The sequence below is a fragment of the Poromitra crassiceps genome, assembly GCF_964638095.1.
Source record: "Poromitra crassiceps genome assembly, chromosome: 19".
NCBI classification, from domain to species: Eukaryota; Metazoa; Chordata; class Actinopteri; order Beryciformes; family Melamphaidae; genus Poromitra; species Poromitra crassiceps.
Genome location: NC_139646.1, coordinates 11,315,789 through 11,325,942, shown reverse-complemented (window position 1 = coordinate 11,325,942; position 10,154 = coordinate 11,315,789). Strand labels below are relative to the sequence as shown.

Sequence of the window (10,154 nt, the reverse complement as noted above, 5' to 3'; positions counted from 1 at the left end):
CCATACCCAACAGAGATAGCTGCTACATGCAGACATCTGTTCTAGGCTGTGTGCATGAAGGCATTGTCTGGAGGTGAGAATCTGAGATGACAGCATGTGTCAGCACGTTCCTGTGCTTAGCCTTCTCTTAGACACTTTTGTTCTCCTGACAACATAAATAGTGCTTATCATATCACAATCAAAGCAGGGGGAACTGAGAGGCAAGCTTAACACAGTGCAGTTCAGGAGTTCACCATCAGATAAACCACAGCTAAGAAGAGTTCCCTGTCTGTCAGTTAGAACCTGCAAGAGGTCACTGGCACACTTTGGAGGTGCAGAGCTGTTTTGTTTTCTTTCAGTAACGAGGGGTGATGTGACATAAAACCAGATGATGTATGCTGATATTATTTGAAAGAAAGACAGTTGGCTGAATGTATGTAGCCACCACAAACTCTATCATTTCAAGGCCTCCATAGGTTGCTAGAGAGAGATGAAAGATGCATAGGCTACTATATCTCATGGACTCCCATCTGAGGATTTCTGTCTGTAGGTCTGTATACTGTCTGTGGCGATGAAACAGTGGAGAGAGCAGCAACACTTCTGTTCAGCAAAGTAATATTGTGCACTAACTGGTAGGCTAATGCATGCAATATATTTAATGAATTTGACTACACCACATTCGATTTTCAGGTTGAGATCCACACTGGTTTTTATAGTCTTTCTCTTTAAAAATATCAATAATAGGCAGGCAAGTTGTGACAACAACAAAATCACTAGATTCTTAAAGAAAGCCTCCACTGGCGAGCCTCTTCAAACTGAACGAGAAGCCCGCATTGTTTCACAGTTACATAATCCATTTCCACACTGAATGAAGATGTTAGATGTGTAAAAAGTAGGTCTTGTTATTGTCGGACTGCATCCCGCGGCGTGATACTGGCGCTCAGCGGAGGGTGAGACGGCTCCGCGACTCACTGACGCCAGGCCAAGCAGAGCCAAGACAGGCAGCTGTATGAGAGCACATAGAAGGAGGGAGACTCAAAAGCTGCACAAAAAAGGTACTGTACACTTTTCTTTTCCTATATGCAAAATGAAAAGTGCCGCTTCTCGACTTGTATTTACATCCGTCTACTTTGCATGACTCTATTTGAAGAGAAGTAGGTTCAAAACGATTCAGCTTGAACAGTCTGCCAGGCACTGTCTTGGCAGCTTCAAACTTTTTTCTTCCTTAACTGACTAGTCTAACAGATTTGTAACAAGAGTTGAAAATGTAGGCAAACTGAAACGTGATGTGATCATTTTTCGTTTAGGTGTAAACTGATTGTTGCTTTTGCGATGTTAGCAACTTGACTCCATTGAAAAAGAAGCATTGCAGCTAATCTTAGAATACATTTTACAAGGAGGCTACTGTAGCCTACGAATATGAAATATCAGCTAAACGGCAAGTCTCTTGGAATAGTTTAGACAGTCTAGAACAGGACTGTTATAGATACTGAGGAGATAATACCATAAAATGCGATGATGATCTGTAAACTCACTCTTGAGTAGCCTAACACAGACACACTATGAGTGCCCTATGAGATATAGTGATCTTTCATTAGGGATGAAAGGTTATTATACATTGTTCAAAAGTATATTGAGTTTATTAATCTATTACAGGCTCTATTATTGTTGTTGTTTATTTCTAAGTCAAGTCAAGTTTATTTGTATAGCACATTTCATACACAGATGCAGGTCAAAGTGCTTCACATAAAATGGATGACATAAGAAAATAAAAAAGCTTAGCTCCAGGTTGATGACTGGTGATTTGACATGATTAATTGTTCACTGATCATATTTTGAAGTCATTGATAAGAGTTTATTGGATGAGGAAGAATGCATGCAGTATACTACTCGGCTCTGGTTACCAACATCCACATGGCATCTCTTTACCAACAGCATCGTCATCTTTACATTTTCTCAGTCTTATGGCTGAGGTTATCATCTGCACTGGTGTGCTTCATTGTGGCATAAATGTGTGTGGTTTTATGCACAATTATGTCATGAGTTCATGAATTTATGTGTGTATGAAAGCGAGAGAGAGACAGAGAGAGAGAGAGAGAGAGAGAGAGACCTACAGCAGCTAAGGCTAGACCTCCTGACATTATTGAAGATGACATATCAGATTACCCACAGGACGGGAATTTGTCCTTGTCCGTGATTTACTTCACTTGTTTTATCATTCTGCACGCTCAATATATGCAGCTTTAAATTCAGTTTGAAAAATAATCCAGTGCTTTTTGTAGGGAATTGAAATGACATGGCTAGTTTCACGTTAACTTCAATATATCAAATGCACGTGGGATTATCAGATCCTATTATCAGGTTCAGTCGTATTCCTTCTGTGTGAGGCATTGTTTAGCGAAATACACACAGTAAAACATGGCAGGGGTGGCTTGTTGTCCCACAGTATTATAAACACACTTTATTTACCTTGCGCCATGCATAAAACCTAACACTATGATAGCAATATTGTTTTGAGCCAAAGACAGAGCTATTACAGTGTCATTACAATCATTTTAATGACATGTATTTTAGCTATTGCCCAGATTTATTTTGCTGCAATATCACATCACAGCACAAAAACGCTACAAGGTGTAGTAGCCTAAATATAGGTTATGCACATTCCTCTGTTTCCAAAGAGTCAGTCACAACAGTACTGAGCGACGTCAGGCTCCGAAAAGCCTTCTGTCTGCCCGTACAGCCCAGACACCCTAGCCTGCCATGTGTTGGGGGAGAGGTGTCCACCCCTAACACAACACTAACCCAACACTGAGTGCCGAGCATGGTTGGGATAGCTGCTTGAAACCCCATGTGTTCGCTAGTTATGTCTGTGGTCGTGTGTGGACTGGTCTGTCTGGGTACATTATACACAATCTGATCCCAGTTCAGCGTCCCAAGCCCTTTCAAAGTCATTGCTCGCGCCCTAAACGGGGCTGGATGTTACCGACAGCAGTTTGGTTGTGACAGGCTTCCCGGTGTTGTTCAGTGTTGTGTTTCCAGTCCATATCCTACTCGACGTCACTACACGCACTCATACAGCAGCTTACAGGTCAGTGTGGTATGCGTGGTGTGTTTGTTGTGAGGAACAGTGACCCCATGGAGTTTAAGGAGCCTCCCGGGTCAATGCCATGTCTAGTCACTAAGGGCAACACCTCCTGTCTGACTGTGGTTATTTCCAGACCAGCTCAGCCCAGCTCATAGACTATTGTGTGAGACTGAAGGCTGCGGTAAAAACATTTGCCACATCGGCCACTGGTTTGGCTGTATTTAGCTCATTATTCACTCAAATGACGTAGAACTTTATTATTATTATTATTATTATCATTATTATTCTTGAAAAGATGCTGCCCTGGTAAAGCTGTGCCACTGACTGCTGCATTGCTGTGAAGAAGCACATATTATTCCATCGTTCAGTGGCACTATTTACTCAGGAACGAATAACACTTGAAAACACTTTTGTGAGAAGTGCTTGGTTAAGAGTGTGTGTAGTGTGTGTGTGTGTGTGTGTGTGTGTGTGCGCGACGCGTGCGTGTGTGTGTGTGTGCCCTCCCTTCTCTCTCTCCCTCTGACACATACATGGTCTGTCTTAAAAATCTCTGGCTTTGCTATCACTTTCGCTTTCTCTCTCTCTCTCCCCCTCTCTCTCTCTTTATCTATCTACCCTCTCTCTGCCTCATCCCTCTCTCCCCCCCCCCTCTCTCTCTCTTTATCTATCTACCCTCTCTCTGCCTCATCCCTCTCCCCCCCCCCCCCCTCTCTCTCTCTCTCTCTCTCTCTCTCTTTATCTATCTACCCTCTCTCTGCCTCATCCCTCTCTCCCCCCTCTCTCTCTCTCTGTCTTTATCTATCCTCCTCTCTCCCCCCCCCCTCTCTCTCTGTCTTTATCTCTCACCCTCTCTCTGCCTCCACTCCTCTGTTTATAGCGGGGGCTAATGGCGGGGCCGTCCAGGGCCCTGCTGATAAATAATGTAGCTTCTTTATAATGCTGCGTCCCCGGGGAGGCTCCAGAGAGCATCATTACTGCCTGCTCATCCTCCACAGCCGGGGCCTAAATTGATTAACAGACACTGGAGCAGTGCAAAATGATCCATGGGGCCAGTGTAGTGGCTAACAGCTCGCACCAGGTGGGTCAAACCCTCCGCCTGTCAATGTCGCATGATCTGACTCTATGCTCCCATTAGCCTCCGCCGCTCCCACCCCCCCCCCCCCCCACGCGCTAACAGGCTAGCTCTACCTAACGCCGTATTAGCCCTCCGCCTCCGCCCGTGCTAACAGGCTAGCTCGAGCTAGCGCAGCGGGCTAGTGGGGAGATGCACGGGCTCAGCTGCGCCGGGCGGAATGTCCGAGTGATTTTTATGGAGCTCTTGTGTAAATGCCGGTGTGTGTTGTAGCTTTGACAGGCAGGGGAGCAGTTGGCGAGTCCACGCACCGGAGGCATCTGATCTCCGTGTGTGACTGACGCATCATAGACTGTCTGATCTCTGTGTGTGACTGACGCATCATAGACTGTCTGATCTCTGTGTGTGACTGACGCATCATAGACTGTCTGATCTCTGTGTGTGACTGACGCATCATAGACTGTCTGATCTCTGTGTGTGACTGACGCATCATAGACTGTCTGATCTCTGTGTGTGACTGACGCATCATAGACTGTCTGATCTCTGTGTGTGACTGACGCATCATAGACTGTCTGATCTCTGTGTGTGACTGACGCATCGTAGACTGTCTGATCTCTGTGTGTGACTGACGCATCATAGACTGTAAGACAGACAGTTGTTCCAAATGTGGGGTCCACTCCGGGCCCTCCGGGGAACACCAGGGTCCCTGAGGAGGTTCCAGGGGTCCGCCAGCAAATTGATGAATTGTTAAACTTCACCATGATTTCATTTACAAGTGAAGAAGTTAACACAATTAGAGAACGTAGACTGTTTTGATTCTAGTTTCATTGATATCTCTCTACCTACAGTTACAGTACATCATAGTCTTGGGATTGTTGATCAAATCATATCTAACAATAAATATGTTCTCAGAGACAAAATCTCATCAAATGGGGGGTCCGTGGCTCCAATGTGGATTCAATGAGGGGTCCTTGATATGAAAAAGGTTGAGAATCACTGCTGTAAGAGACACGAGGGGAATGAGATGAGTGTTAGTTGGCTCGACGTTTGATTACGTTTTTACGCTTTGTTTTGCCGTTGGATTAGATCTGATGTTAGAGTCAAATGCAGTTTCCTGGACGTTAGGATACTGACTGTGAAACCACCTGTATGGGAGCATCAATCCTATGCGTTAAGGTGGAAGTTTCAGGGAATAGTTTGGAAAAGCCACACACACAAACATCCCAGTCTAATCTATACATAGGTATATAGGGCCAGGGGGGCAGGCCGGCGCAGGTCGGATTTTGACTGCTTCACAGGCAACTCTAAACTAGCATTGTCTAAAGAGCAACCCTAAACTAGCATTGTCCAAAGAACCGTCAACACAAACCCATCTCAGCCCCTTTAAGTAAGCATGTGGTCAAGCCAGCGGTCAGATATTATGGATTGTCAGTTTTGGAAATACCCAAGAGAGATATGGTCTCCAGCTGCAGCAGGAGGACAGGAGAGGATTGTGAAGCCTGCTCCAGATGTTCCAGCGCGTACTTTTCTGGAATTCTCCATCTGAATTGGATTAAATGCTGTCTCTCTGCAGCTAGTCCTGAACGTGTCTCTCTGCAGCTAGTCCTGAACGTGTCTCTCTGCAGCTAGTCCTGAACGTGTCTCTCTGCAGCTAGTCCTGAACGTGTCTCTCTGCAGCTAGTCCTGAACGTGTGCTGTCTCTCTGCAGCTAGTCCTGAATGTGTCTCTCTGCAGCTAGTCCTGAACGTGTCTCTCTGCAGCTAGTCCTGAACGTGTCTCTCTGCAGCTAGTCCTGAACGTGTCTCTTTGCAGCTAGTCCTGAACGTGTCTCTCTGCAGCTAGTCCTGAATGTGTCTCTCTGCAGCTAGTCCTGAACATGTCTCTCTGCAGCTAGTCCTGAACGTGTCTCTCTGCAGCTAGTCCTGAACGTGTGCTGTCTCTCTGCAGCTAGTCCTGAACGTGTGCTGTCTCTCTGCAGCTAGTCCTGAACGTGTCTCTCTGCAGCTAGTCCTGAACGTGTGCTGTCTCTCTGCAGCTAGTCCTGAACGTGTGCTGTCTCTCTGCAGCTAGTCCTGAACGTGTCTCTCTGCAGCTAGTCCTGAACGTGTCTCTTTGCAGCTAGTCCTGAACGTGTCTCTTTGCAGCTAGTCCTGAACGTGTCTCTCTGCAGCTAGTCCTGAACGTGTCTCTCTGCAGCTAGTCCTGAACGTGTCTCTTTGCAGCTAGTCCTGAACGTGTCTCTCTGCAGCTAGTCCTGAACGTGTCTCTCTGCAGCTAGTCCTGAACGTGTCTCTCTGCAGCTAGTCCTGAACGTGTGCTGTCTCTCTGCAGCTAGTCCTGAACGTGTCTCTCTGCAGCTAGTCCTGAACGTGTCTCTCTGCAGCTAGTCCTGAACGTGTCTCTCTGCAGCTAGTCCTGAACGTGTCTCTTTGCAGCTAGTCCTGAACGTGTCTCTCTGCAGCTAGTCCTGAACGTGTCTCTCTGCAGCTAGTCCTGAACGTGTGCTGTCTCTCTGCAGCTAGTCCTGAACGTGTCTCTCTGCAGCTAGTCCTGAACGTGTGCTGTCTCTCTGCAGCTAGTCCTGAACGTGTCTCTCTGCAGCTAGTCCTGAATGTGTCTCTCTGCAGCTAGTCCTGAACGTGTCTCTTTGCAGCTAGTCCTGAACGTGTCTCTCTGCAGCTAGTCCTGAACGTGTCTCTTTGCAGCTAGTCCTGAACGTGTCTCTCTGCAGCTAGTCCTGAACGTGTCTCTCTGCAGCTAGTCCTGAACGTGTCTCTCTGCAGCTAGTCCTGAATGTGTCTCTCTGCAGCTAGTCCTGAACGTGTCTCTTTGCAGCTAGTCCTGAACGTGTGCTGTCTCTCTGCAGCTAGTCCTGAACGTGTCTCTTTGCAGCTAGTCCTGAACGTGTGCTGTCTCTTTGCAGCTAGTCCTGAACGTGTGCTGTCTCTCTGCAGCTAGTCCTGAACGTGTCTCTCTGCAGCTAGTCCTGAACGTGTCTCTTTGCAGCTAGTCCTGAACGTGTCTCTCTGCAGCTAGTCCTGAACGTGTCTCTCTGCAGCTAGTCCTGAATGTGTTTCTCTGCAGCTAGTCCTGAACGTGTCTCTTTGCAGCTAGTCCTGAACGTGTCTCTCTGCAGCTAGTCCTGAATGTGTCTCTCTGCAGCTAGTCCTGAACGTGTCTCTCTGCAGCTAGTCCTGAACGTGTGGTGTCTCTCTGCAGCTAGTCCTGAACCTGTCTCTCTGCAGCTAGTCCTGAACATGTGCTGTCTCTCTGCAGCTAGTCCTGAACATGTGCTGTCTCTCTGCAGCTAGTCCTGAACGTGTCTCTCTGCAGCTAGTCCTGAATGTGTCTCTCTGCAGATAGTCCTGAACGTGTCTCTCTGCAGCTAGTCCTGAACATACTGTATGTTGTCTCTCTAGTCTGCAGCTAGTCCTGAACATGTGCTGGCTCTCTGCAGCTAGTCCTCATGAACATGTGCGGTCTCTCTGCAGCTAGTCCTCATGAACATGTCCTGTCTCTCTAGTCTGCAGCTAGTCATGAACGTGTGCTGTCTCTCTAGTCTGCAGCTAGTCCTGAACATGTGCTGTCTCTCTAGTCTGCAGCTAGTCCTGAACATGTGCTGTCTCTCTAGTCTGCAGCTAGTCCTGAACGTGTGCTGTCTCTCTAGTCTGCAGCTAGTCCTGAACGTGCGTGTGCTGTCTCTCTGCAGCTAGACCTGAACGTGTGCCGATAGGGTCGGCTGTCAAAGCAGCACTGTGGATTTCTTCTGGGTTCTGGTTCTGACCCTGGTACCAAGGCAGTTTTGCTGTTTTTAATCCCTTCCCAGCACCAGCTGACCCCAGCTGTCTCTGATTGGAGCTGTATTGCAACACTGCATGCTCAGTTGTGAAGTACATCTAATTGCTCAATGTGCAGATCTGCTGAGTCAGTTTTGCGTGACATGGCCACACAATGCAGCAATACAGCAGCTGTCAGACGGAGATATTTCCAATGAATCCTCCAGAAAACTCTGCTGGTGATCGTTTATTCTGCGCTAAATCACTTCCAAATCCGGTGAATCGCTGGATTTATTATACGAACACAAAACCAAGCGGCAATAACAGGAGTACAAAGGTTCATCCTCTCAAGTTAACATCACAGAAATCCAACCACTTTGATGCTCAAACAGGCGGGAACAGAGACCGCACCCATGTCAGTGCTGCTGATCCATCCTCCAGTCTAGCACTCCTACTACTACCAAAGCAGAGTGTGTGTGTGTGTGTGTGTGTGTGTGTGTGTGTGTGTGTGTGTGTGTGTGTGTGTGTGTGTGTGTGTGTGTGTGTGTGTGTGTGTGTGTGTGTGAGAGAGAGAGAGAGTCAGTGGTGGATAGTTGAGGAAATTGTCATTTTCTCTCCCGCCCTGCACCTGTGGAGAGACCTGCCGACCTCAGCAGAAGGAAGTGATGTCGCTGCTGCCCCGCCCGGCGATGACAGAAATGCAGAAATAATCACGCAGTGTGTTTCCTGCCTGCCTCATGGTGGTGGGACAATACAGCGAGGTGGCAGCGACACACAAAGGATATCTGCTGCCTTCAAATATGTTTCCCTTCATGTCTCTCTCTCTCTCTCTCTCTCTCTCTCTCTCTCTCTCTCTCCATCTCACTCACTATCTCTCTCTATCACTCTCACCCTCCTTCTCGCACACAGACACACCCTGGTCCACCCGTGTGCCCCCTCCCTCCCTCCCTCCCTCCTGTTAGCTGTTCAGCCCTCACTTTTTAGATGAGCCAATGTGATTTGGGCGGCTACGCTAAATATAGGTGAAACTTACAGCTTTCCTGTCAGTGCGGTTGGCAATAGTAGGTTTCCAATGCCCCCGCAACTCACACACACACACACACACACATGCGCACACACACACACACACACACACACACACACACACACACACACGCACACCATGTGTTGTAAATAGCACCTGTTGTCATCAAACTGGTCTGGCCGTTGTGTCAGTGTGTTGCAGCCTACACACATACAGTAGCCGACAAAGATAGAAAGGGCGATTCAGCCCATAATCTGAAGGGCCAAGAATAACTTTGGAGCGAGCCAAGCAGAGTCTTCCTGATATGTGACTGCTTCCTGCTCTCGTAGGAAACCCAATCTGCTGCTCTGTATTTACTGTCCTCACCCTGACTCAGTAGTACTAGTAGGGCTAAAACGGAGGTGGATTTCCGGGCATCCGGGTAGTGCAGCCCCGCGGCGGTAGATTCCCTGCCTACCGACACGAGGGTCGCAGGTTCGAGTCCACGTGCTGCCTTCGGCTCGGTCGGGCGTCCAATACGGGCATAATGGAAGCTATGCTAAAGGGTATGTGTCCTGGTTGCTACACTTGCGCCTACTTTGGTCAGTCGGGGGGCATCTGGTCGCGGGTGAGGGGAACTGGGGGGGGGGATAGCGCGATCTTCCCACACGCTACGTACGTCCTGCCGGTGAAACCCCTCGCTGTCAGGTGAAAAAAAAAAGCAACTGCGCATGTATAGGAGGAGGCATGTGCTAGTCTACAACTCTCCCCAGATCGGCAGAGGGGGTGGAGCAACGACCGGGACAGGGGATTGGCCAAGTACAATCGGGGGGGGGGGGGGGATTTGTTGGGACAAATGAGGAAAAAAAGTGATCAAAAAAGAAAAGGGAACAAAGGAGGTGGATTTGTAAGCCGTATGCACAGCCGAACCTCAGCCACACAACAACATGTGCATCTCCCTAATTGCATAGAGAATAGCTTGAAAAGAAGGTGGAACTGCGAGAGCTTTTAATGCCCTCTTGTTTCCCCCCTTTAAAAGCGAGAATGCGCGGTGGCACCTCCTGGCTACTGAATGGCTCCTGTGGGACCCCGGTGAATGGGCACATTTATCCTGAGGTCCACATGCACTTCCTTCTTTATTGTCCCAGACGTTGCCAGATTCCTGCCCCTCCAACCCCCTGTTTGTTGCTGCCTGGTGTTGATGCTTTACAGAACACATTCACCTCAGTACCTCCCCCC

The 10,154-nt window shown here is 48.1% G+C and overlaps 1 protein-coding gene across 1 annotated transcript in view; it reads left to right on the top strand.

Moving 5' to 3' along the window:
• Positions 1-954: 954 nt before the first annotated feature.
• The window catches only part of smad1 (SMAD family member 1), a 24,715-nt gene continuing 15,515 nt past the window's right edge, over positions 955-10,154 (top strand). Inside the window, exon 1 of the mRNA XM_083656270.1 lies at positions 955-1,034. The gene's annotated coding sequence lies outside the window, so the exon portion shown is untranslated. The remainder of the gene's footprint in view (positions 1,035-10,154) is intronic.